Source organism: Peromyscus leucopus, chromosome 15, assembly GCF_004664715.2.
Source record: "Peromyscus leucopus breed LL Stock chromosome 15, UCI_PerLeu_2.1, whole genome shotgun sequence".
In the NCBI taxonomy this organism is placed as follows: domain Eukaryota; kingdom Metazoa; phylum Chordata; class Mammalia; order Rodentia; family Cricetidae; genus Peromyscus; species Peromyscus leucopus.
Window position 1 is genome coordinate 39,791,765 of NC_051076.1, and position 25,373 is coordinate 39,817,137.

Below are 25,373 nucleotides of genomic sequence, written 5' to 3' on the forward strand. Positions count from 1 at the left end.
CTGCCCCACCAGGACATCTTTTCCTGTCTATGAGTCTGGTGTGTGACAGTCTTTCCCTTTAATGTGTTTAGGGAGGGACATCTTTTTCCAGCGTGCATTCCATTTGTGACATCTTTATATCCTTGGGGCATCCACATTTCATTTTTTTTTTTCAGGACTGTGTACTTTTATTTATGGTTGTTGTTTTTTACTTAAGTTTACTGATTGCATTTTTTTTTCTGTGCTGCTGTATCTCCAGTGAACTCCCTTATGTTTTTATGTGCTAGCTTCTGTGTTGAGATGGTGGATGCAAATTTGTCCTTGTACTTTGGGGGTTGCATATTGAGGATTTGGTGGAGGAAATTGGATGTCTACTTTTCTATTATTTTATTTATTCATTTATTTTTGGGTATTTCAAGACAGGGTGTCTCTGTGTAGTTTTGGTGCCTGTCCTGGATCTCACTCTGTAGACAAGGCTGTCCTCAAACTCACAAAGATCCCCCTGCATCTGCCTCTCCAGTGCTGGGATTAAAGGCATGTGAGCAAGATTTTATAAACCCATTTAATGCATTGGAATTTTCTGTTCTTGCATTTCTCCTAGTCTTTTTATTTGATCCTTTTGCTACTTTCTCCAGTTGGCATACAGTCCTTATAAATATCACTAGACGTTATATCATTATAACTGTATCTGCACTTTGCAACTCTATCTTTAAATTCCATTTTTAATCTATTTGGTTTTTACCGTTTCTCTGCTTTCTGCTCTGCAGTCTCTTCCTTCTTCCTGTTTAAAATCCTCTCTTTGTGTATACTTCTGCTGTCATAGATCAGTGTTTTATTTATAGAGTGATATCAAGATTTTTTTTTTTTTTTTAAAAAAAGTTTACTTTAATGTAAAATTAATATAAATTGTTTAATCTCTTGTTTGGAGGGACAAATGTTTATGTGGTGTGTGTGTGTGTGTGTGTGTGTGTGTGTGTGTGTGTGTGTGTGTGTGTGTTTTGTGTGTAAGCAGGTTTATTCAATGACAATTAAAGAGGCAGAAAGAAAAGAGATTTCTTTAAACATCATCAGAGTGATAACCATAGGAATATGTGTTTTCATATATTAATTCATATTTAACTGATACTCAGTATAGTGTAATTGATCTAAAACACAGAATGGGAGGCTGAATTTTTTGGGTTAAAATATACCATCTTCATCACTTACCACCTATCTGACTTTGGCAAAATTTTTTAATCTCACTGGGACTGGATTTCTTTATCTCATTTGTAAAATTTTTGTTGATTTGAAACAAGGTAAAATGGTTCAAATTTTGGCCCTCTTAATGTATTTTTATCACTTGTTCCTGAATATTTAGTTTTTAAAATAATTCCTAAAAGTGACACAGAGAAATACTAATTGGGTCTACTTCTAAAGGTAAGTAGGCCAAGTGAGGGAAAGTTAAAGAATTTCTTCATCACAAAATATTCATTGTGGCAGTGATGGAATCAGGATTGAAGTCTGGATTTTAGTTAAGGTATATGCTTGGTCACTGTGCAGATGTAAAACATTGGAAAAAGTCAGACTTTTAGGAATTTATATAAAGTCAGCTGGTTTGAGGACCCAGTATGATTTCAGGAATCCATAACTTTAACTTCCTTCACCATTCTAATGTCCGTTCTTATTGGCATAGTTCCCAGTGGTGTGATAAGCACGAAGGACATGTGTTTTTTTTTTAGGACAGCAGGTCCTAAGTCCAGACACTCAGTGGAATCCCTGGGAGGGCTTTCAAGATCTATCAACTCACAGTTTAGCATCTCAGAGTTTCTCTTATAATTGGCCAGGTAGAAAAATCAAGATACAGGTTTTGGATTAATTGTTTGCTATTTACTGCACTAGTGAAGGATGTCTTGAGTCATGAAGACAGTCAAAAACAAACATCTGATCCCAGACAGACATGTATGTCTCTGGAAGAAATGGATGCCACATGTTACAAAGTTACACATGGGGCTTGCTCTTTGGAACTGGAACAGAGTAAGCAAGCAGGATCTGTGGGAAGCAGGCTTTGGGTAGTGAGATGGTAATGCACTCACACATGTAAGAATGTGGTTAACTAGTTTGAATAATTCTGCCCACTGAACGGGAATGTAGACACAGAGCATGCCTGCTCTCCAGTAAGGAGGTAGTTAGTTTAGGAGCTGACTGGGGATGAGGACATACCTTCATACCCCTGAAGTCATCTCAATTTATACATCAGTGCATCACAGATCATTGACCTTAATTTAAGGTCTTAAACTGTGACAGCCCATGTTGAATTTCAGGTTGGCAGGCCATTTTCTTCCATGTGATGAAAAAGCAATCCATATTCTTTATCTCTTTATTAGATCCATCTCCTAGGGTCATGGTGTAAATTACTTCTAATCATCCAAAGATGTAAGGCAAAAGAGAGCACAGGGTAGGCACTTTTCTGTTTTTTTAAATCTCAGGTCTGAAGAGTCAAACTTGAACTTCTACTCCATGATCACTCCTACGGGCAAGGAGATCTGAGAAATAGAGATGCCTTTGAAGTCCTTCCTTAGCTAAACACTTTCATTGTGGAATCATGGTTGAGCTTGAGCTAACAGATATCTCTCACTGTTCAATTCCTTTCTTGAGTCCACATGCCTTACTCATTAATGTGTTTGTTTTTAGGGTTATTCAGAGTTTAATCTTTCGTGAGTGTTGTCCTTCATCTAGGGATCTGTGGTGGTTTGAACAAGGTGTCATTCATAAGTCTAGAAAAGTTCAATACTTGGACCTTAGTTGCCGTCATTGAACAGTTGGACTGACACCCTGTACTGTGTATTCAACAAAGGTCAGATCTTCATCTTCATTGCTTGCTCCCATGTGTGCTGGCTTCCTTTCTTCACCTCTGGCCACATTTCCTTTGGCTCCCCAGAAGCAGCACTTTTCCTTCAGGAGGTCATTTTATGTTATCTCTATCATTCATTGTGGGGACCCAGGACTAATTTTTTCATTTATATTGAAATAGAGAATTTTCATTCAGGTGTATTAAAGTTTAGAAAATAATTATTTTCTGTTCTGATTGTATGGAATCATGACCCCTTCCTTTTAATGACATATTATACCAATGTTTCCTCTTGTCCAGCAGATGAACTGCCATTTTAGTTAGGGTCAATAATATTTATCCTCTTTTCTTTGTAATATTTATAAATCCCATACTTAACATATATTGATATGTGTTTGCCACTTTAGTTGGTAGTGTGAACCTGGGAGAGCAGGGCCTAACAATGAGGTGGACTAAAGTCTCATGCAATAGCCAGCTTTATTCAGAGCATCAGGAAACTTACACTCTGAGGGTGAAGAATAATCATGAGTAAATTATTTCATCACAAGGACAATCCACACATGGCAAAATAATGTTTTTCCATAGAAGCACATGAATAATAGCTGAAATAAACTCACTCCTATCCACTATATCTGGGAGGAGCATGAAAACACATTCTAAGAACAATTCTGTGTTTGGAAGAAACTGAGTTCACAGGGTTCTTGTTTTGTTTACTGGGAGCTTTCTTACAAGCACTCAGAATTCTCACATGATGCTGCTCTTGGACTGTGCTCCAATAGGTGTGGTTGGGATTCCTTATAACTTGAAGCTCCCTTATGGACTTGGTGTACTTCAGAGTTCCTGCATTTCACTTCTTCTGTGACCCTATAACCTCCTCTTTTGTGTTTGGTACATCAGGAAGAGTGCATTACTTGTTCCCATTCAAACAGTCAGCAGCTGCTTAGCTATTCCCTATGATTTTGGCAGTCTATCATTGTTTATTCTGTAACACAGCAATATGCATATTGTTGAAGGTAAATATGCATAGGGATTTTCTCACAGGAGTCTTCATGATTTTTATGCATATTTTTAGATTCTTTTGCTTACTAAAATATGAACAAGTCATGACTTTGACAAGATGGGAAGACCACTACATTTTGCTCTTTCTACCTCATGACACAGTAACTACTATCATTAATTTTACTTTTTGTCACAAGTATCATCTTCTATATTATTTTTATCCTTTTGCCCTTTTTAGTACAGTCCTATTTCTACCATATTAATTTTAACAAACTAACTCATGCCATATGTGTCCAAAATGAAACAGTGTAAACTGAGTCTGAACAATATTTTAATATATAAGACAGCATTGTAACAGACAAGACAGAAATAAAATGATTACAATTCACTTTCACAAAAAGGAGGCTCATTAAATTCCAGTTTGATATTTATAGAAGTAAGAATATATAGATAGATAGAGGAAGTGATGGTTAAGTGAAGATGTAGGGAGATGCTTCATGGAGAAGGAGGATCCTGAGTAGGTGGTAAGTCAAATGATAGGTTATTGTACACAGGAAAAAAGAGGTTCGTGACAGATGGTATGGCATGTGTTTGTAGAGTATTAAGTCATGGGGCAATAAACCTTAACAATAATTTGGTATTGTTGAAGAAGCACAAGCTGGACAATTACATATGAGTTGTAGATGGGAAGTGGATAAAAGGAGGTTGTGAACCTGTTACCTATGGTGGGACACCTTGCACAGCCTTGATGCAGGAGGAGGGGCTTGGAATTGCCTCAACTGAACATACCAGGCTTTGCTGACTCACTATGGGAGCCTTATTTTAGCAGAGGAGGAGATGAGGAGTGGAATGAGGGGGGGATGGCTGGAGGGAGGAGGAGGGATGAAAGGGGGGATCTGTGGTTGGTATGTAAAATAAATAAAAGATTTAGAGAATGGGGGATGAGAACATAAGGGAACAGGATGGTTGAGCTGGAGCAGAGATTGAGTGGGAGAGCAATGAAAGAGATACCATGATAGAGGGAGACATCATGGGGATAGGAACCTTTACCAACAACTTCTCCTGGGTTCTCTTCCAAGACGTTTACACTAACACATGATGCTAAGCCTCAACTTCTCTCAATGATTCCTTCAGTCAAAGGGCTTCTAATGCAATAGAGGATACACTTTAATCAATGACCTCTCCTGGTCTCTCTTCAGGGACTCCAGTCGAGCCACACAATCCCAAACCTCAGCCATTCTCCATGACCTTACTATGATCTAATAATATTTTATGACTAGTGTATATGCTAGTGTTCCTAATTAAAATACCATTATATTTCATGCCTTCAAAACAAGTACCACCTTGGTGACTCTTATATTTTCTAAGTGAGCTACCAGTATGAAATGCAGCTTTAGCCCCACATGGATCATAGTTCATGTATATGGACCCTGAGAAAATACTATCAGATTTATGATCCTCAATGATACTTGTCTCTTCCTAATCACTACTAATTTCTTAGCTCCAGTTATCCAGGATAAATTGTCCCAGAAACACAAAGGTGTCACTTTAGTGATTGTCTCCTGTTAACCATGGCTGATTCTTTAGCCCCACTTGTCCAGAACTGTACACTTAATTCAAAATATTATTTAAACAGCCCTGGTAGGGTCTATACTTCTCTCTGAAAGCCAGGGCTTCATAGCATGCATTGCTTTTTACCTATTATCTTCCAAGATCGCACAATTGTTCATTAAACTCTGAACACTCAATAGCTTTTCCAGTCCAAAGTTCCAAACTCCTTCCACAATCCTCCTACACTTGTTGAGGTTTGTGCAGTACCTCACTCCTGGTACCATATTTTTTAGTTAAGAGCTTCTATGGTTCTGATAAAACATTGTCACCAAAACAACTTGGGGAGGAAAGGATTTATACTGATTACATTTCCACATCTTAGTCCACCACTGAAGAAAGTGAGAGCTGGAACTCAGAGGCAAGAACTGAAGCAGATTCCCTGGAATGGCACTGCTTACTGGATTGCTCATCATGGATAGATCAATCTGCTCTGTTTTGTTATACAACTGAGAACCCGGAGCCCAGGTGTGGCATCAACCAGTATGGGCTAGGTTTGCCAACATCAATCATTAATTAAGAAAATGTCCTACAGACTTGCCTATGGGCAATCTGAAGGAGGCATTTTATCAATTAATATTCATTTTCCCCACATAACTCTAGCTTGTGTCAAGTCAACAAAAAACAACTTGCACAGTCACTTAAACTGTGCCAATGCTATTTTATCTTAAACAAATTTATTCATATTCTATGTAAATGATTGGCTCTGTATTTCAGAATTGTCTGCCTCTTCTGTAAATGTGGTATGTCAACTTGTAAATATTATATGAAACTCATTTTCTGGTCCTCTGGCTCTTACAATCTTTCTGTTCTCTCTTCTAAGATGTACAGAAATTGTGTTGTAGATATATGCTTTGGAGGTAGATCCACTGATCTCTGCATTGAGTCTAGTTGTGGTTTCTAGTAATGTTCTCCATTAGCTGTAAAGAGGAACTTTTTTGATGAGGGGGGATACATATGTTTACCTGTGGGTACAAGGAAAAGTTTCAGAATGTATGTAGGAATCATGTTGGTCTAGTAAAATGGGGCTAATAAGCTCTCTTCTAAGATCATGACTTCACTAGCCCTAGATAGTTGGATAGGTTTCTAGTACTAGGGTTGATGATTTCCCTCCTGACAAGTGAAAAGAGGTAAGTCCCTAAGTCATACACATATATTTGTCTGTCTATCTATCTATCTATCTATCTATCTATCTATCTATCTATCTATCTATCTATCTATCTATCATCTATCTATTCTCTATTTACCCTCTATCTATAACAACAATAATAAAAGGAGAAAAGGTCATCAATTTGATAAAATGTGAGAGGGGGCATGCGAGGAGTTGGAGGGAGGAAAGGGAAGAGGATAAGTGAAGTAATTATAACTCAATTAAAAATATATTAAGAATCTCATTTCTCTATGAAACTCATACATGGATACTCTGATTTAAATGTTTTATTTTTACCATTTAAAAATAGGTAAATAGGACACTTAGTAACAGAGTCTTAGCTGCCCTATCCTAGAAGAACTGAATTATATCCACATTACCCCTGTTTCTTTGGAATGCACTGTTGACATTTCTCTCAGGAGAGCCCACAAACGACACTATTTAGACACTATTTTCAAAGTTCTCCAGTTGCATTCTGTCGCTGCATCTCAGAGTTTACTTTTGGATTCTTTTCTTTTCTCTTTCGTAAGCACGTCTCTTCTTTTTCTCTTTCCCAAAATAAGCCTTGTGCTCTGTCTCTCTTTCCTGTGTTTCCTTCCATGTGTTCAGAATGCAGCTGGGGCAGGGTTTCTGTTCTTCAGCTATCACCAATGCACAAGGCATATCAGCTTCTCTTCTTATTAAACTATTATTCCCCCTTTTGACAAAGTCCTTAAGGATCCGTTTGCGCCAGTGCTGCCCTAACAATTGTTTACATTTCTATCCATGAGATCAAAGCACCTCACTTTCTCCCAGAAGACTCGAGAATATTTACTGTTCTTCAGTGTTCCCAAGAGCACCCTCCTTGCTCACAGCACTTATCAGCACATCCATTCTTCCAGCTCCTCCTCCAGTCCTCCTGCCCCGCCACAGATGTCTCTGTTGACTCCAGAGCACCTTTCCCCCATATGCTTCATCTGTTCCCAATGTGATCCAGATGCCTTGAATCCCCTTCCAGGGAGACCCAGGATCTATAATAGCATCTTTATAAGCCATCCCCTGTGAGCCATCTTTCTGTCGTTTTGCCTGAGTTTGTTGTATTTTTCCCCAATGTGCTACAGGTGCATATGGCTCTTCTTCTCGGTGCAGATGTGAGAAGCTTCCTCCGTCTGTTCCTGTACCATGGCTGATTTATGTGCCCCTGGTATACCTTTTCACCTCCCATGGTGCCCACTTATTTCCTTTCTTCATCGCATGCATCCACCAAGATCCTCACTTTAGGAGGTCACACTGCTTTAGGGGAACAAGAGACATCTCTACCTCCCCTAGTTCAGACACATTTGACTTTTTTCTTAATGCATAAAACTGACTTTTACTTTTCGGCACCACGAGTCTTTTTTTTTTTTATAAGCTTGGCATTCCAAAGGGGTCACTGCTGCTTTGCCTTCTTTTGAAACACGTTATTATTTCCTCTTCATTCACATTCATTACTGCATAAGGCAAAGAGTTACTCAGAGTTCGTGAGGAGCAAGGCAGAGCTCTGAATCCTGTTTTCCAGAACAAAGAAGACAGCATGCTGACTGCTGAGTGGAATGTAATTTCATGTCTGAGCTTTTGGACAAATGGGATTTCTTATGAAATAATCCGTGGTTATCCAAACATATAAACAGCTCTGTAGGGCTGCAATTTACCTGACCCGTACTTAGTCCTTTGTTGTCATAAACTGGCTAGGCTGACTTTTTCTTGATGTGCCCTTAGTGAAATGCATTTTCTTCCCTCCCATGTTCCACGGTGACATAGCCCTCAGTATTCCAAGATTCAGCCAAACCCAGCACTATGCTGCAGGGATGTGACAAGACCCCGATGCTAAGCCTAGCTGGTCCTCTCATGGTGGTTGCTCATCTTAAATTTGTGACCATTTCCTTTAAATCATCACAGTGCTGCTCTTTGTCCTTCATGGCAGTTCTAATTGTTAATTGTCTCCACAGTTAGGCAACGTATTGTGGTATGGTGGTGTGTTTCTGTAATCTCAACACTACGAAAATGGTGCCCGGTGAGTTTGAGGCCAGCATTTGCAGCATAAGGCCCTGTTTTAATAAGATAAATAAAAATAGAATGATGCAATACAAATCATACTTATTAACCTCTTTTTTCACCTGCCAGGTTTTCTACCAGGGTGTCTCCATTTGTAACAACTCTGCCTGAGAACGCAGCATCCTCTCTCCCTTGGTTCGGAAAGTATTTCTGAACAGTTGTCCTCATCACCTTCAGTACTGCAAAGGGAACTCATTTTCTCCTTAAGTACACTTTGGTAGAACCCCAGTCCCTCATCAGCGTTTGCCTCCGTGACTGGCAGTTTAACATAGAAATGAAGAGGTTTGCCTCTCTAAATCTTATATCTTAGACAAGGAGAACAAAAAAAAATAAGTGAAGAAGTAAGATATAGGTCATAGTATTGATAGTGGTAAGTCCTTATTGGGGGAAGGCAGAAAGAAGTGACGATGATAGGAAATGTGTGCATGTGTATTCCAGTGTGTGCACTGGGGGAGAGACACTGCAACTTAGATAAAAGTCCAGGAAGTCCTCACTAGGACAGTGGCATTTAAGGGGTGAGTCAGGTATGTTGGTTTCTGGCTAAAAAGAAGTTCAGATGAAGGGAACAGAAAATCCAATGGGCCAGATGTGCTCAGAAACCTCAGAGGAAGTCATGGATTGCAGTTGATGAGGACCAAAGCATAAGAACATGAAGTTAGCTATATGGTTGGGATACCCATGGGGAAATACTTTGGGAGGGATTTTACATTTTATAGGATCTATATTGTGAGGATTGTGTAGTATAATTATCATTCTTCATGAGCTGCCGAAGAGTGGTTCTTATCATTTTCTAAGGATCTCAGACTTTCCCCCAATTGTCCATGCATCCCTGCTCCCATCTCTTCCATCCACCTTTATTTGATTCCCTTCCCCTGTCCCATGACATTGCTATTTTTTTATATCATGATTTATTTCTTAATTAGGGTTTCTATTGCTGTAATGAAACACTATGACCAAAAAGAAAGTGTTTGTTCAGTTTATACTTCTATATTGCTGTTCATCACTAAAGGAAGTCAGGACAGGAAGTCAAGCAGGACAGAAGCTTGGGAGCAGGAGGTAATGCACAGGCCATGAAGGGGTGCTGCTTACAGGCTTGCTCAGCCTGCCTTTTTATAGCACCCAGGACCACCAGGCCAGGGATGACACCACCCACCATGGGCTGTCCTCCACTGATCACTATCTGAGAAAACACCTTACAGCTGGGTCTCATGGAGGCATTTCCTCAGCAGAGGCTCCTTCTTTGATGACTCTAGCTTGTGTCAAGTTGACACACCAAAACAACTGGTACAATTTATCTTAAAAAATATGACACTTTAGCCTTATTTTATGAAGATTTCCTTCCATCTGCTAAGATAAGTTCTTTTACCTCTATGGTTATTTCAGAGTATAATTTTTACAATTCTTATTCAATTTTATTTTTGTTAAGGGACATGCTGGGAATTGAACCCAGGGGTCTGGATAGTCTAGGCAATAACTCTGCCACCCACAATCCCTATCCAAACCCAAATCACTTAAGAACACCGATACTTGAAAATTTGATGTTGGATGACTTGAAGGGTCTTTTTATATTCATGTACTTCAGAACCATGCTGTGATTTTCAGGTGTTTCTATTCTTCCTTAGTCCTCTCCTCCATGATTTAACCACACAGCACACATTAAATTCTTTCCTTGGGCTGTAGCTCCTATTTATACTTTTTAAAAGGCAGCTTTTACAGAGAAGGACACCTTTCTCCTCACTCTTCTCATGAGTCAACTTCTCTCTGAGATGAGGCAGCTTACTCTCATTTGCCTCCTATTTTAACTTTGATTTTGTTTCCCTTCAAATTTCTTCTCAACTCAGGGACACCTTAACACACACCTATCTTTCTCTCTATATACATGTATATACTATTGTTTTCTCTTGTCTGTAACAAGTACAAGATGAATGTATGAGTCCAGACAAGGAGAGCTGTGAAGGACTCTCTAGAGGACATGCATTCTATAGTATAAAATGAAACAACACTTCCCTCTTGTCCCCCCACAGGAAGGTAGCATGTGTGGACTCATCACCATGCTGTCCTCCTTCTCATGCACATGGTCTATAGATAGTTTCCTCTATTGAACAGTAATAGTGATCATAAACTCCCAAGAGCTGTGTTACCATAATGACTCTGCACTTTCTGTCATCCAAATGATTTCACAGTTGTGCTTGCTGTGTGGGACATTTTTGGAGAACTCCAGATCTTCTCTGTTTCCTCATGCCCTCTTCAGCATCTTTCCTGATAGTAGGTGTAACTTGACAGGACCCCAACACTCTCTAACATAGATGTAGCCATATTCACATTTACATTTTATTGACTCTTTTTAGATGTATATGAACCTACTTAAAGAATCATCTCTTTCTTTTTGAAACCCACTGTGATACTTAAAACAACGTGTCTCTGAAAGTCAGTGCTCATGATCCTCTTTATCAGTCTTTACAAATCTATTTGCCGTCCTTTCCACACTGGAGCCCTTCATGTGTCATCTCATAAAATTCTGTAATTATCTTTACTAAATAACATTCATTTGTTTCTTGTACTAAGGACTAAACTTAGAGTCACACATGCCAGGTGAGTACTTACCTGAGAGTTCTAGACTCAGTCTCCTCAGAAACTCTTAATTTGGAGACAGGATCTCACTAACTTGCCCAGGATGGTCTTGAACTCTAGTGTAGCCCAGGGAATACTTGAATTTGTGATCCTGCCTCAGCTTCCCAAGTAGTGGACATTATAGGTTGCAGTGCCAGGACTGCCTTATTTTCTACCTAAGGTAGATTTCTTCCTTGGATTTAATTTCTAGTCTATGATATGTGCTTCCTACTTTTTTTTTTATTACAGATAGTAGCACCTTCATCTGCAAGAACTCAGAGTTATATGTGCTCATTCATTGCAGAACATTTGATATCACAGGGTTTTCCTTATGGTTTTGTCATTTTAAATGTTTTTTTGAAGCTGATTCTTGTAACAGGCTACTAGAACATTTACATTTCTTGATGTAAAAATAAATTTGAGTTTTCAAAAAGCATTCTGAACTATTGTGGGTCTTCTTTTGTGAATGATCCATTCCACCATTGATTTTTTTTCTTCATTGTGGAGAGAGGTTGTATTAAAATTGGTAGCTCTTTGTCATGTAGGCTGTAAAAGCATGTGTTGTAAGTTACTCTGTATATTACCTCATGATGATTTTTGATACATAAACATTGCATTTGGTCAATTTGTGTGATTATTTTTACACATGAAGACACAAGATGCATTCTACACTTGATCAAACATCAATAGTCACCGAATTTTCTTCTTATTTTTATTTTTTTTTAAATTTAAAAATTTATTACTCTTTGCAGAGAGTTATATTTGTAATGGGAGAGAGAAAAATTCTCTTTATCCAAAAGTGGCTCCCATTTTTCTTTAGTCTATTATTCTCCACAGATCTGTTTAATGTACTAAGCTTCATAGGCATTTCTTTTTTTTTTTTTTTTTTTTTTTTTTTTTTTTTTTTTTTTTTTTTTTTTTTTTTTGAGACAGGGTTTCTCTGTGTAGCTTTGCGCCTTTCCTGGAACTCACTTGGTAGTTCATAGGCATTTCTTTTGTGGAGTCCTTACATGTGTCAAATACTCATGTTTCACTTTTTTCTTTTGTCTATAGTTTGCCTACTCAAGTCAGCTTTCTCCAGTTGGTTTATTTCCCCCATTGAGGATGCAGATGTCTTTTTGGCATTTGCATGGGATGCTGTATTTCTGTACTCTTGTGGAGCAGGGTCCTTGCTGTTGTTCCCTTTGCGGGCGGGGGCCAAGTAGGCGCAGAGTCAAACCACACAGACTCTGGGAGAATGTAGAAACAACAAGCTCAGTTTATTCAGGAAGAGGCCAGCCTTATATACCCTCCAGCCCACCCTGGCGGGAGGTCTGATGAATATGCATCTGCTGGTGTGACATGGCTGTCTCTCATTGGTCCAGGTCATCTCCAGATCATGTTTCAGCGGCTGTTGCTAAGACCTTCAGGCAGACCCAGGCTGGCTCTCAGAAAGTATCTTTTTTATTTGTTTGGGCCACCTGGACCTCAAGCCTCCTTGTTGCGCAGAGGCATCATTCTTGACTAGAGTTGAAAGACATTTCCACCCTTGTTTCTAAGAGGTCTTCTGCATTCCACATGACTCCATTTATTTCTACCTTTCCTTAAGCTCTTCTCTGTCCCCCTAAATGGCTTTATTTAAATATACTCTATATTGGTTGTATCTCATTCGGACTTTTCTTAGAACTCTGAAATGTTAATTCTGCTACTGAGAGACTTAGGTTGAGCTTCAGTTTTCATTTTTACACCGGCCTCCTGCTATTCTCTTTGTCTACACTGAGATGTTACTTCCACTGTCTTGGAGTCTAGTTCACCCTCCCTGGCACTGTCACAGAGGTTCATGCCCCTGTCTTGCCCATGTTGGATGTCTGACTGCTTGCTTGACTTTCTAGGCATTATAATTTCTTTGATATATGAATCGCTGTAGCTACATTCTCATTTTGGGCTGGAGAGAGCTGTCATCTTGTCAGCAGATGATCCTCTACCTTTGGATCTCAGTTTGTTTTTCCAGCCATATGAAGTCCTCCAGGGCTATTACAAGTCCCTTTACACTTCTCAGGTACTTCTCTCTACCTCAATTCCTAGCCTACGTGTATCCATAATCTTTTCGTTTATTTGTACCGGGCAACTCATATGATTTCAAATTGTTTCCTTTTGTTCCACTTCAGGTATGTTTGCTTTTGTTCTTTGCACTTGAGAGAAATGGGCTTTCTCTTCTCTATCAGCTTCTCCCTATTTTGTATTTCACTCTTCAGTAAATGATGTTTTTCCCCCCTTACTTTCTTGCTTCCTTTTGCTCTTACTTATTTTTTTTTTTTTTGCAGAGATGTACAGTGAGCTCTCATTTCTCACATCTCAATTTTCTTTTTATGCTGTGTCTCCTGCCACTGTGTATCTAGGGACGGTTATGTTGTTTTGTAATCCTGCACTTGTTGCTTCAATAAAGTTGAATAATCTTTGCTTTTGATAAACAATTTACTTTTCCTTTGAGAACTACAGTAAACACTCTTTGTGTTCAATTTTTAAAGTGGTGGTCAGTCTGCTTTTGTTTTTGTTCCCCATAAAGCTTTTATTTTCCTTAGACTTTAGTTTCTTGGATCTGTTATACTTTGCTTTCCACTATTCTTCATAAGACCTGCATTTTTTCATTATAAGTGGTTGAAGCATTTATCTTATTATGGATTCTGTGTACATTAATATTTTACACTTAAAAATCTAAATTGCCTTGGTAAATTAAACAAGTATTCAGTGTACATTTTCAGAAGAGTTATTTGTTACTCAATGTATCAGGAACTAAAAGGGATGCACAGAAAGTTCTGGAAGCAGATCAATCTGGACTAGGTCAGCTAGAAAGGATTTGGGGGAAATTTAGGTTTAATTAAGTAAACTTGAGAGGCCTGCTGGGTTTCAGACTGTGAAGGAAATACCAGTCACTACAATCTATCCCTTCTGGTTCAAGTAGAGTGCTTCAGTTTGGGAGACACCAAAGAGAAGTGAGTTGAAGACTCGAACAATCACCAGAATATTACACCCCATTTGTTTCAATATAGAGAAAATTGAACTGAAAATGACCCCCAGAACCCTTCCAACAAGGAGAATCTTGATGAGGGATTGCAGCAATAAACCCTGAATGGTCAAAGAGCATTATTCTCTGCTCTATTATCAGTAAATTCTCTTAATTTGTATATATTGTCACCATGTCTTCATTTTTAATCTCTTATGTTCAATTCATAGTAGATCCTGTAACCATCTAATCTGTAGGTTAAATGATAGAGTTCATTAATATGTTATGTGGTACAATATAAAAACTGTTTATTTTCAAGGAGTTACAGGCTTATTGCTATCACTGGAATGGTTTCTTCATGTTAGCATTAGTTGTGGCTTCTTGAGAACAGCAAGAGAGGCCTGAGCTAGCATGCTGACTCTACCTTGACATGTGATTTCCTTTCCCAGGCATGGAGTTTCCATTGCCATGCTGCAGGGTTACCTGGTTTCTTGATCCACAAACTGAAAGGACCCCCATTTTTTTTTTTTTATAAATTACAAGTTTGTGTCATTCAGTTATAACAGTAGAAAAGTGACTTCTGTATTTATATAGAAGCAAATAACTGAGCTAATTTTGAGAAAGTAATGCATAAAACAATTAAGTGTAAGATGTAAGATATAATGCATCTCCAAAGATACATGAAATCAGATAGCACAAGCGTAGGTAATAGTAAAGATGTAAAGTCAGTGGAAAAGTGCATAGTACTTGAATGGTACAGAAGACAAGTATATCTCTCTGAGAATAAATAAACAAATAAATAAAAACAGCCACCAGCATTAGGTCATGCAATTAGTGGTGTGCATATCTACCTATAGTTTAGTTTATCCAAGCAGTATCGAGTGTGCACTACATGTCATACTAAATATTTGTAAGCACTGAAACATGATGGCAAACAAGACAATCAGTATCTTAATTCCAATGAAGAGTAGGTCGAGAGAACAACTAAATAAAAAGGAACAAGCAGCCAAAGGAACAGCCATTAAATACTGGAAGGGCTGTGAACAAATTAGTGTGACATGATAGACAGAGATGGGCAAGGGAGCCAATTAGTTTTGGGGGTTAAGATCTGCCTGTAAATGATGAGATGACGTTGGTCACATTGTGTTCTGTAGAGCAGTATATTCCAAATAACTGGAGCCATATACATAGGGCAGAGATAGGCATGGTTTTATTCTAAGAGTAGAAAGAATGTTCATGCATGTGGTGGAGAGTGGTAGGCAATGAGGTCACAGAGCAAACTTCTCACCATGAAGAACATTGCTAGTCACAGTAAACTGCTTCCCATAGCTGGAAGTCAAGTACTTGTTCAAGTGCTGAACACTTTGTTTTTGTTTTGTTTTGTTCTTCGAGACAAGATTTCTCTGTGTAGCCCTGGTTGTCCGGAAACTTACTCTGTAGCCCATTCTGAACTTGAGCTCAGAAATCTGCCTGCCTCTGCCTTCCTACGTGCTGGGATCAGAGGCTTGTGATACCACCACCTGGAATGATGTACACATTTTTAAAAATTTAGTTTTCTTGTGATCACCCTCCTTGAAACTCATATACTTAATTTTTATATCTCATTATTGTTCCTCCTATGATTATTGAATCATAGAACTGTTAGGCAATTTTTCCACTACTGAGCTATATGCTAAATGTCCCTGACTGCTGTTTCTTTCTTTGTTTTTTATTTTGAGGTATGGTTTCACTCAGTTGTTGAGGCATATGTTTTAAACTCTTTTCTTGTTGATGTGATACAATACCCAGACAAAAGCAATTTAGGCAGGAAGGGTTTGTCTTGACTTAAACTTCAAGGCTATAGCCTATCACTACTGGGCCATCCCAGCAGCAGGAATTAGGGACTGTTGGTCACATTGTATCTGCAGTCAAAAAGCAAACAATGATAAGTGAATGCTTGTCCATAGTCTGCTTTCTTCTTTTTACACAGACCAAGATCCCAACCCAGGGAATGTGCTAGCCACAGTGGGAAGGTCTTCCTACCCACATTAGTCTAGTGAAGATAATCTACTACACATAAGCAGAGGCTAACCTGTCTTAGTTCTTCATAAGCATGCCCACAGCCTTGTTTCCTAGATAGACAGATCCTGTCAAAGATGAACCATCAAAGCATATGATTCCTTCTATCAGTGGTACTGAACAGTGAGATTGACTATTTCATTAGTCCTTGAAATCCTTGGAAGATCTGTTGACAGGGAAGGCTACTGGCAGAAGAAAAGGCCTCCCACGTCTTTGTCTGAAGGTGCAGGGTCTCTGTGTCAAGTCTGTAGGGTGAAGAAAAAGCTAGATGTTTGTCATCTTTATCATCTGTTTGTGACCCCTTTTCCTATCATCCTGACTATCAGGAATCTGCATAATTTCTAGTGCTTCGTTGTTACTTTTCAGTGCTAGTTATTGGTACATACCCATAAAGAATGGTGTCTTGGTTTGCAACCGTCCCTCAGACCTGAGAGAAAAAGAAGTGACTGAGTAGCAAGGATCCAAGATGCTGAAGCAAAAGAGAACCACAAATAAGTGTAACCTAAAAGCAGGATGAAATTGCTTCTGGAAACAGTTATCATTTCCTAAATTTCATTTATAAATGGGCAGTTTCTGAGAAGTGAAGCAGAAAAGAACTTTAAGAGACCAAAATGTCAAACAGGAAAATTGGCAACTTCTCAGCATTGAATAAGGCCTTTAAGATCCACTGATTGAGAGGTGACAGAAAGGATGACCTAGACCTGTACTGAAGAGCCCTAATGGGCTAGACACCAAGAAAAGGGTGAGCACAAAATACCCTGAATGGTCAATTATGCCTGGCAAATACAAGTCAAGTCTCCCCCTGAGCAACAGAATGTGATCTGGAGAGTGTAAAATTATCAGCATATCACATCCACCATTCAGAAAAAAAATTACAAAATAGACAAGAAGTAAACTATATGGCCCCAAATTAGGGAAATAAATATAAATACACACAGACTAACAGATATTGAAGAATCCAAGTTTGAACTTTAATATAATTGTACAATACCCACAGGAAAACATACATTTAAGACTACTTAATGTGTTCCATAAAAGTAAGACGTTCAAGGCTGGGCTGGGATAGATTTGCCAGAAATGTGGGCCTAATTATTTACCTTTTGCTCTTTAAAGTGACCAATCCTAAATTAAGGACTGAAGTCCCAATTCTAGCTCACCCAAGAGCCTTACATCCATCCCCCAGCCACCCAGGATAAGATGAACATTGACTTCCTGAGCCCCTCTCTGCTTCTCAGAGGTCTGCTTTCTGTGTGCCTTGCTGTGTGTGTGTGTGTGTGTGTGTGTGTGTGTGTGTGTGTGTGTGTGTGTTACATTCTCATCTTTAATAAAAGTAGATTTTCTTTATCATTTATATCTGCCGTGTCAGGGATATTCTCTGCTACAATCAAAAATGATCCTTTTCTTTTTCTTCTTCTTCTTTATTTGGCAGAGAAAATGGACCTGTTCAATACCCTTAGACATTAAGTTAAAAATCTCTGGAGAAATTCTAGTTCTTCGGCATGAATGTTTTTTTTCTTGGAAACTTTAGCTGTCTTTCACTATTCTCTGCTGTCTTCAAAGAGCAGTTTCTTGTTTCTGGAAGAGTTCGTGTTCTTACTATGGGCTAGTTGTATACTCTGTCATACTTAGAAGTAAAATCAACTGTATCTTTTAAAATAATATTGCTATCAACATTACTTAGTCCTTTTGTATATTTGACATTGGACTACTATGATTTTAGACACATATCGGTGTGACCAGGAGATCTCATTACTTTGATGAAAGACTTTTTGATTGCCTGAATATTTGCCTTAATTACCAACTCCTATTTTTCCCTTGGACCGAGATGAAAGTCATCATGGCAGACATTTTGCTTTCAAAACAGTGTTAAAACATTGATTGCTTTTTAGATTTATCATCATAGCACACAATTAAATGCTAAAGTAATTAGCAATTCTTCCATTTTCAAATTCTCATCTTAGTGGATAAGAAGATGTAAAAACAGATTGTCTAATGAAATATTGGAGACACAGCAATTCTAGTGAGGAACAGTGAAAACATTTCATGGAGTAACAGAACATTGGAAGCAGAGTCCAGTATGCCTCAGGAAGGAAATACCCAAAGAAGATACATGAGTGATGGGTATGGATGCAGGCTTCGCAAACCAATTTGAGAGAGTGGACTTTGACATAAAGCCAATGGTAAGTCATTTCAATGTGTTTTAAATAATACTTAAAATCTAAAGAATTCTTCTTTGATTCTTTATTTCAGTGTGATAAATCAGAGAAAGAAAGAATCGAAGGAGGCAGTTTACGAGTCTGTAACCATTGTTTGTGGGTACATTGGTATCAACAGTGAGAAGCAATTGTATGGGGAGTCTGCTTGGGGGTGTAATGGATTTGGTGGCTATGATGGTGAATCCTGCTTCTCATTGTGGCTGGATTGAGAACAGCATAGGAGACAAATCTCCGAGTATGTCTATAGTGGTGCTTCCAGAGAAGTCCAAACTGAGGAAGGAATAGCCATTCTAAATGTGGGCGGTAATCATTCTGCAGGCTGGGGACCTAGTCTGAATAAAGGAGAAAGCAGGTTAGGCGCAGCTTTTATCTGTTTCCTGTGATGCAATGTGACCAGTTGCCTCACACTCCTGCCTCACACTATGCCTCAAAGTGGATGGTATCCTGAAAATGCAAGTCAAATAAAGCCCTTTCTTCCTTAAGTGAGTTTCATCCATTGTTCTCTCACAAACACTGAGGAAAGTAACAAATAATGGCTGATCGTGAGGTGAGTGAGGAGTCACCGTACTGTGACAACCACAATAAGAGAAGAGAGCTCTGACACCTAGACAGAGGACAGATTCTAAAGCAGGGACAAGTCTTCACTAGAAAGTTTGGTGTTCAGGATGCTGACTTTGGGAACCTCTGGGGGATAGTCATATGAGCACTTAGCTAGGCATGTATTTTTATCATTCGGGAAAGATCTAGGGCTTGGGCAGTTTAGATTTGTCATTGCATTGATAGCTGAAGTCAAGCAGAAAGAGAACCTTTGGGGTCAGAACTCAGCATGATGGAGAGCTGTGTGGAATTAGGAAGGATAAAGAGAGGCAACACTCTGTGAAATGCTATCATGCAGACGCCATAGGTGTCAAATGGGGAAGGATAAGGCAGTGGAAAGAGTTCCACCACGGATGCTGTGTCCAGTTTTTAGAGCCGAAAGATCAGAGACTTTCCCTTCCTGTGAGCTGACAAGGTGGAGGGTTGTGGATTCAAGGATTCTCAGAGTAGGCTTACGATTCTTGAGGTAGATCCAGAGGACTGTAGTGATGTGTGCCTTGAGCAGGTCCACACCGAACCCTGGTTGTGAAATTTGGCTCTTGCTAAGTGCTGCCCACAGTGAGTTCATATCCCAGCTCTCGACTTCAGAGCTGAGGATCCCTGGCATTTTATTTTATTTCTAACATTTTTATTTCATGAGTTCAGGGTATTTTGCCTGCATGTGTGTATGTGTGCTGCATGTGTGCCTGGCTGGGGAGGCCAGAAGAGTGTGACAGATCCTCTGGAACAAAGTTAGAGATGATTGTGAGTGCCTTATGTGTGGTGGGTATCAAACCCGGGTCCTCTTCAAGAGCAACAAGTGCTTTTAGCTGCTGAGCATGTTTCCAACCCCTATCCCGGTGTTTTTTAAAAAGGCTGCCACCAAAGTAGTCCAATTTCCCTGGGAGGAAATATTACCTTTATTTTAGTGTTCAGCAATTACTATATCATCTGTCTTGAAGGAATCTCCCAGTTCTAAGAAAAACACTGTTTAAAAATCCTTGAAAAGATAGTTTAAAATAAAAGGCTATCAGGATTCCACTTTTATCAGTTACATAATGTGAATAATCGTCTGAATCGTCTGAGGCTTGTCTTCATCGAGGAAGAAGATTATTAACCAAACGAGCACTTATTCAACATGTATTCTGTGCTTCACAAGAAATCATCTCTCCAATTTGCTCTCCAACACAACTCTATTGTGTAAGTCCTTTATAATGTTCACATTGCACATAAAGTCCAATAGCAGGAGATTAACAAAGCTGTCTAGAACCACACAGCTAGTAGTCCTGAAGTCTTGATCTGAACTAAGATACTCTGACTTTGAAGCTCTACCCTGCTCTAACTTATAGTTCAGGGAGGAAGAAGATAAAGCTAGTTGGCTGTGTGTACTGAAGTAATAGTTACCAGTGAATTTCCTGAAAGTCATTTCACTGGAGCAAGGAACAGACTCAGAATGGAGTAAATGGGAAACATGTTGGGCAAGGAATGAATGCATTGTCACTGAGAATGAAGAGTTCATTTGGGTATGTGATTGCTAAGAAGGGGTAAGACCAGAATCAGGAAAGGGTTTTAAATATATCCAGGAAGATTTCTGATTGCTTATGTATGGGAAGTATCCACTAAAAAGGGGGCTGGAAGGACACTACAAGTTATTTGACATGGGGAAGGAAGAGCAGTAGATAATATCATAGGCGAAATAGCCAAAGAAACCAGAGCAGTGTCCACATGTGCCTCCCCAGGGTCTGAGGGGCTCCCTTGGGATGACTTTCCTTTGGTCTCTGAGGTGGAGGGTGGGATCTCTGCCTGAGATTCAAGAGCAGGTAACTGAAGAGAGCGGTCTGATTTCAAAGAACAGTTGTTTTCTGTGGAGGATAGGAGAGAATAAGGAGGCAGGGAGTTTTGTGTGAGTCCAGCTATTAGGTTTTCATTTGATTTGCTAGTGTTAGAAGGATATGGGAACTAAGGAAATTGAAGAAAAGTATGGTTGATGTGGTGGGCCGTGAAATCTCAATGCAGGGCAGAATGTAATTCATAATATTCTTAAAAAATGGCTTGCCATTTCTTTAGACAGACATGCATACTAGTTCATGATTAGGACTGACACTCTAATACTGTATTCTTCTTAACATACACTGGCTTCTCTAATACTGTATTCTTCTTAACATAAACTGGCTTCTCTGTAAGCCAGATGCACCATCCCTGAAGAGTTGAACAGCTCCTGTTATTTGGAACATTTAATACTGGTCACGTGATAGAACATGTGTGCAAATGTCTATAGTCCATGACATGAAGGATACAAGACTCAATAACTTCATAGTGCTTATGGTTATCAACAAATGCTATTATTAGTGTGCATGTAAAAGAAGGACAGAGACAGACAATGTTCTCTTGCTGCCATTTTAAAAAGAAATGTCCCCACTTTGGCAGCACATACTAGAACCAGAACGATACAGATATTATCATGGCCCCTGATCAAGGATGATATGCTAATTTGTGAAATGTTCCATACTTTAAAAAATTTTAATGTACTTACACCAAGGACAAAATGATATTTTGTATTTCTTAAAAGTTACAATTTACTAATGTGACTTGTGTACCTGCTGGGCATGATACAACTTCCCAGACTTCAGCACTGAGTTAGCTGTTTCCACCTACATTTTTATTCTAAGTTCATTATGCATTGCAGTGCATTTCATCCAGAAGACCCAGACAATTCTACCCTACAAAACTATCACATTATCTAAAGGAATGTTCTAGAACCTAATGTTCAATCTATGAACTATCTTTAGGTATCAGTTTGTGTCTTATTTGACATTGCTGTGTTTTCTTAGCAACTTAAAAGATCCTACCTACATTTCCCCAGATGATTTTAATTGTTTTAACTCTTATTTTTTTATGCATTTTTATTAAAATATTATTATTTTGCCGGGCGGTGGTGGCGCACGCCTTTAATCCCAGCACTCGGGAGGCAGAGCCAGGCGGATCTCTGTGAGTTTGAGGCCAGCCTGGGCTACCAAGTGAGTCCCAGGAAAGGCGCAAAGCTACACAGAGAAACCCTGTCTCGAAAAATCAAAAAAAAATATTATTATTTTATTTTTATACATTCAATGAAATCCAGTTAGATCAATTTCCCCTTTGCTTTGCCTCCCTCGAGCCTCTTCCAAGCTCCATCCATATAGCCCTTCCCATGCTCCCCTACTCTCACATTGGCAACCTCCTTTTCTTTGACTATTGTTGCTCCATGCATATGCATGTGTATATGTATGCAGAAATATATAACCACAATCTGCCTGCTCCATTTTTGTTGTTTGTGTGGATAAGGTTGCAAGACTGACCTCTTTGTATTGGATAACCAGTTAGGGAGCTCATCGCTGGGAGAAACTAATTTTCCCTCTCTATGCAGTCATTTGTTGCCTATAGTTATTGGTCTAGGGTTGGGACCCTGTGAGACTTTCGCCATTCTGTATTAGTATGCCTATTAATATTGCCATTGTTTAGGTCTTTTTTATGCTGCTATTTCTATGAGAGACTTTTTTTCACAGCAGGTATTCTGTTATTTTGGCTCTGACAATCTTTCCACCCTCTCTTCATACCCAGCAGTGACTCCTATTAACCACAACAATGACCAGAATGCCAACGTATCTATCAAGATGCAATAAGTGGCACTCACATGTTAGTAACCAACAGCTGTCTAATTGGACTTGAAGTTCATTCAACAGGAAATCATGCCTGGTAGTAGAAACCCAGCCAACTTCCCAAGCTCTCAGGAACAATGGGGTCACGCATCTTAGAAGAGAGTCTATTACTGCCATTTTTCTAGACCAGCACACTTCTTAGCTATATTCTAAACCTTGTGCTTACACTCACAGGATGAAGTATAACTATCATCCCTTATCAGAGGAGCTTCTCTTTTCAGCAAATAGAGAACATCATAATAAAAACACAACTGGACACAATGGAGATATCCAGAGATTATGGGAGCTTAGACCCGATGGATACATCAACATCACAGCTCCTGCACCCAAGGTTCAGAGACCATTGTTCAAGGTGATGTGAGAAGATCAGTAAGAGTCAGAATTCCCAGATTCTTTGTTGCAATGGCTTAAAGTACCTGCATGCATACATAGGTTTGGAATAAGGATGTTTACAGAACAGCATTGAAAATAGTGCCTTGAGAATTTATTCTTTTTATTTAAAGGTACTGATTGTTATGGTAAGTCCTTATTGGCATGTCCCTGAAAGCTGAGGCTCTAAGATCCTTTTTGTAAATTTATTGTCAGTCTAAGAATTTAACACTAAATATCTGAGTTTAAAGGATGTGTTATGTGCTGGAGAGATGGTTAGGAAAGCTTACCACTCTTGAAGAGAACCCAGGTTAGGCAATTCACAACCAACTTTAACTCTAGATCCTGGGGCTCTGAGTTTCTGAGGGCACTTACATATGCATGGTGCACATAAAGTCATGGAGGCACACACAAACTAATTAAATAAATAAAAAAAATAAAATAAGTGGATAAAAGATAGTATATGCTTATTAGATTTGTGGGGACAGTTGAAATTAAGTCTAAAATATAAATAATATGAAACCCTCCCTTCTGCAAAAATAGGCATTGTAGTAGGTACTGAGGCACAACTCTGAAATAGTCTTCACATGAAAGACTTTCAGATGCTAAGAAGTTTGATTGTGGATGAGATCATGAGACTTGAACTCAATGAATGATCTGCTTTACACAAGGTTATGTCCTCTTGCCGGTGGCAGGTCAAGTGTGTTGACTGCTGGGTGTGGCAGAACAACCTCTTAGGACATGTCTTAGCATTTTATTGCTGTGAAGGGACATTATGACCATGGCAACTCTTGTAAAAGAAAAACACTTCACTGGGGATGGCTTTCTGTTTCAGAGATTTAGTCTACTATTGTCATGGCGAGAAGCATGGTTGCATGCAGGCAGACATGGTGCAGGAGAGGAAACCGGGAGTTCTACATCCAGATTGGCAGGCATCAGGAAGAGAGAGTAACACTGGGCTTGGCTTGAGCTTCTGAAATCTCAAAGCCCATCCTGCGAGTGACACACTTCCCCCCATAGGGTCACACTTACTCCAATAAGACCACATCTCTTAATAGTGCCACTCCCTAAGGGCCTCTGGGGGCCATTTTCATTCAACCGATCATAGGCCCCTTGCTGAAATATGAGGCGTCTTGGAACACTGGGGTTGAAGAGTTTCCTGCAGGACTCACATGACTGTACCTAAATCTGCCTCTCCCTTTGACTGATATTTTTTCTGCTCTTTATGCACAGAATTTCATCTGAAGAGTGCTCCCCAGTAAACTTGCTGGACACATTTGTATCCTAATCAGTACAAGAGAACATGATCCCACAAATCCTTCTGATGACTGTGTGAAATGTCATTTGATCACATACTATTTTACTTGTGACTGTACCTAAGGAACTGTTTTGGTTTATTCATTTGACCCTGTACTATTTAACTAATATGCCACAATAGTATATGATACACAAACTCAAAGGAAGCAACAAGTCAAACTATTTTATTTCCCAAATAGATTTGCAAAATGTTTATTACTCTTATTATGACAAAATATACAAGACACAGAATTGAACTTAGTCTTTGAAATAACTCCTCTCCAATAAAAATTAATATATAGATCCCAAGATATGGTAAAATTTTGTGACTGAAAGTGATTCACACACTTAGTATCTACTCTTCTTCATCATTTAACAATATCACGTCTCAAGTTACGATTTTCTCAAGTGAACAGATTTTTTTGAAGACATTTCATAGGTGCAAAACATATAATAATATTGATGTAATGGGTTCTCCTTCTTTACTTTCTGTTTACATACATGAAACCACGATGGTACTATGTTTATATAACTTAATCTTCTTATAAGTTGAATAAATTTGAATTCAGGATTTTTATATGTTTGGTTTTAAAAGGTTAAGTATTCCAGAGTAGAGGAACCGTGTTGCCCCCACTGTGTCTCTCAGTAGAGAAGAGACCCTACACAAAGCTTGGAAAAAGAACCAATCACTTGGAGGAGTGCACAGGGCTGTATTCCAGACTCAGAACTGGGGAACTGGAGACTGTAGAGTCCTGCAGTGTTATCTGGTGCCTTTGAAGGGATCTTGGGTTAGTTTGGGCTAAGGCCTAAGCCCACTGGGCTCCCAGAGGGCTTTTGTTCTTAGAGCCTGGAGGTTTTGGATAAGTAGAAAAGCAAGAGGGCAATGGAACCACGGCTTACCTGTTTGCTTTTAGTGTTATTGTGGAAAAGAACA

General features: G+C 39.0%; 1 non-coding gene across 1 annotated transcript; it reads left to right on the forward strand.

Annotated features, from left to right (window-relative positions):
• Positions 1 to 21,490: 21,490 nt before the first annotated feature.
• On the forward strand, positions 21,491 to 21,592 carry LOC114696784. The gene has a single exon (XR_003735063.1). It is a non-coding gene; the product is annotated as a U6 spliceosomal RNA (small nuclear RNA).
• Positions 21,593 to 25,373: the final 3,781 nt, after the last annotated feature.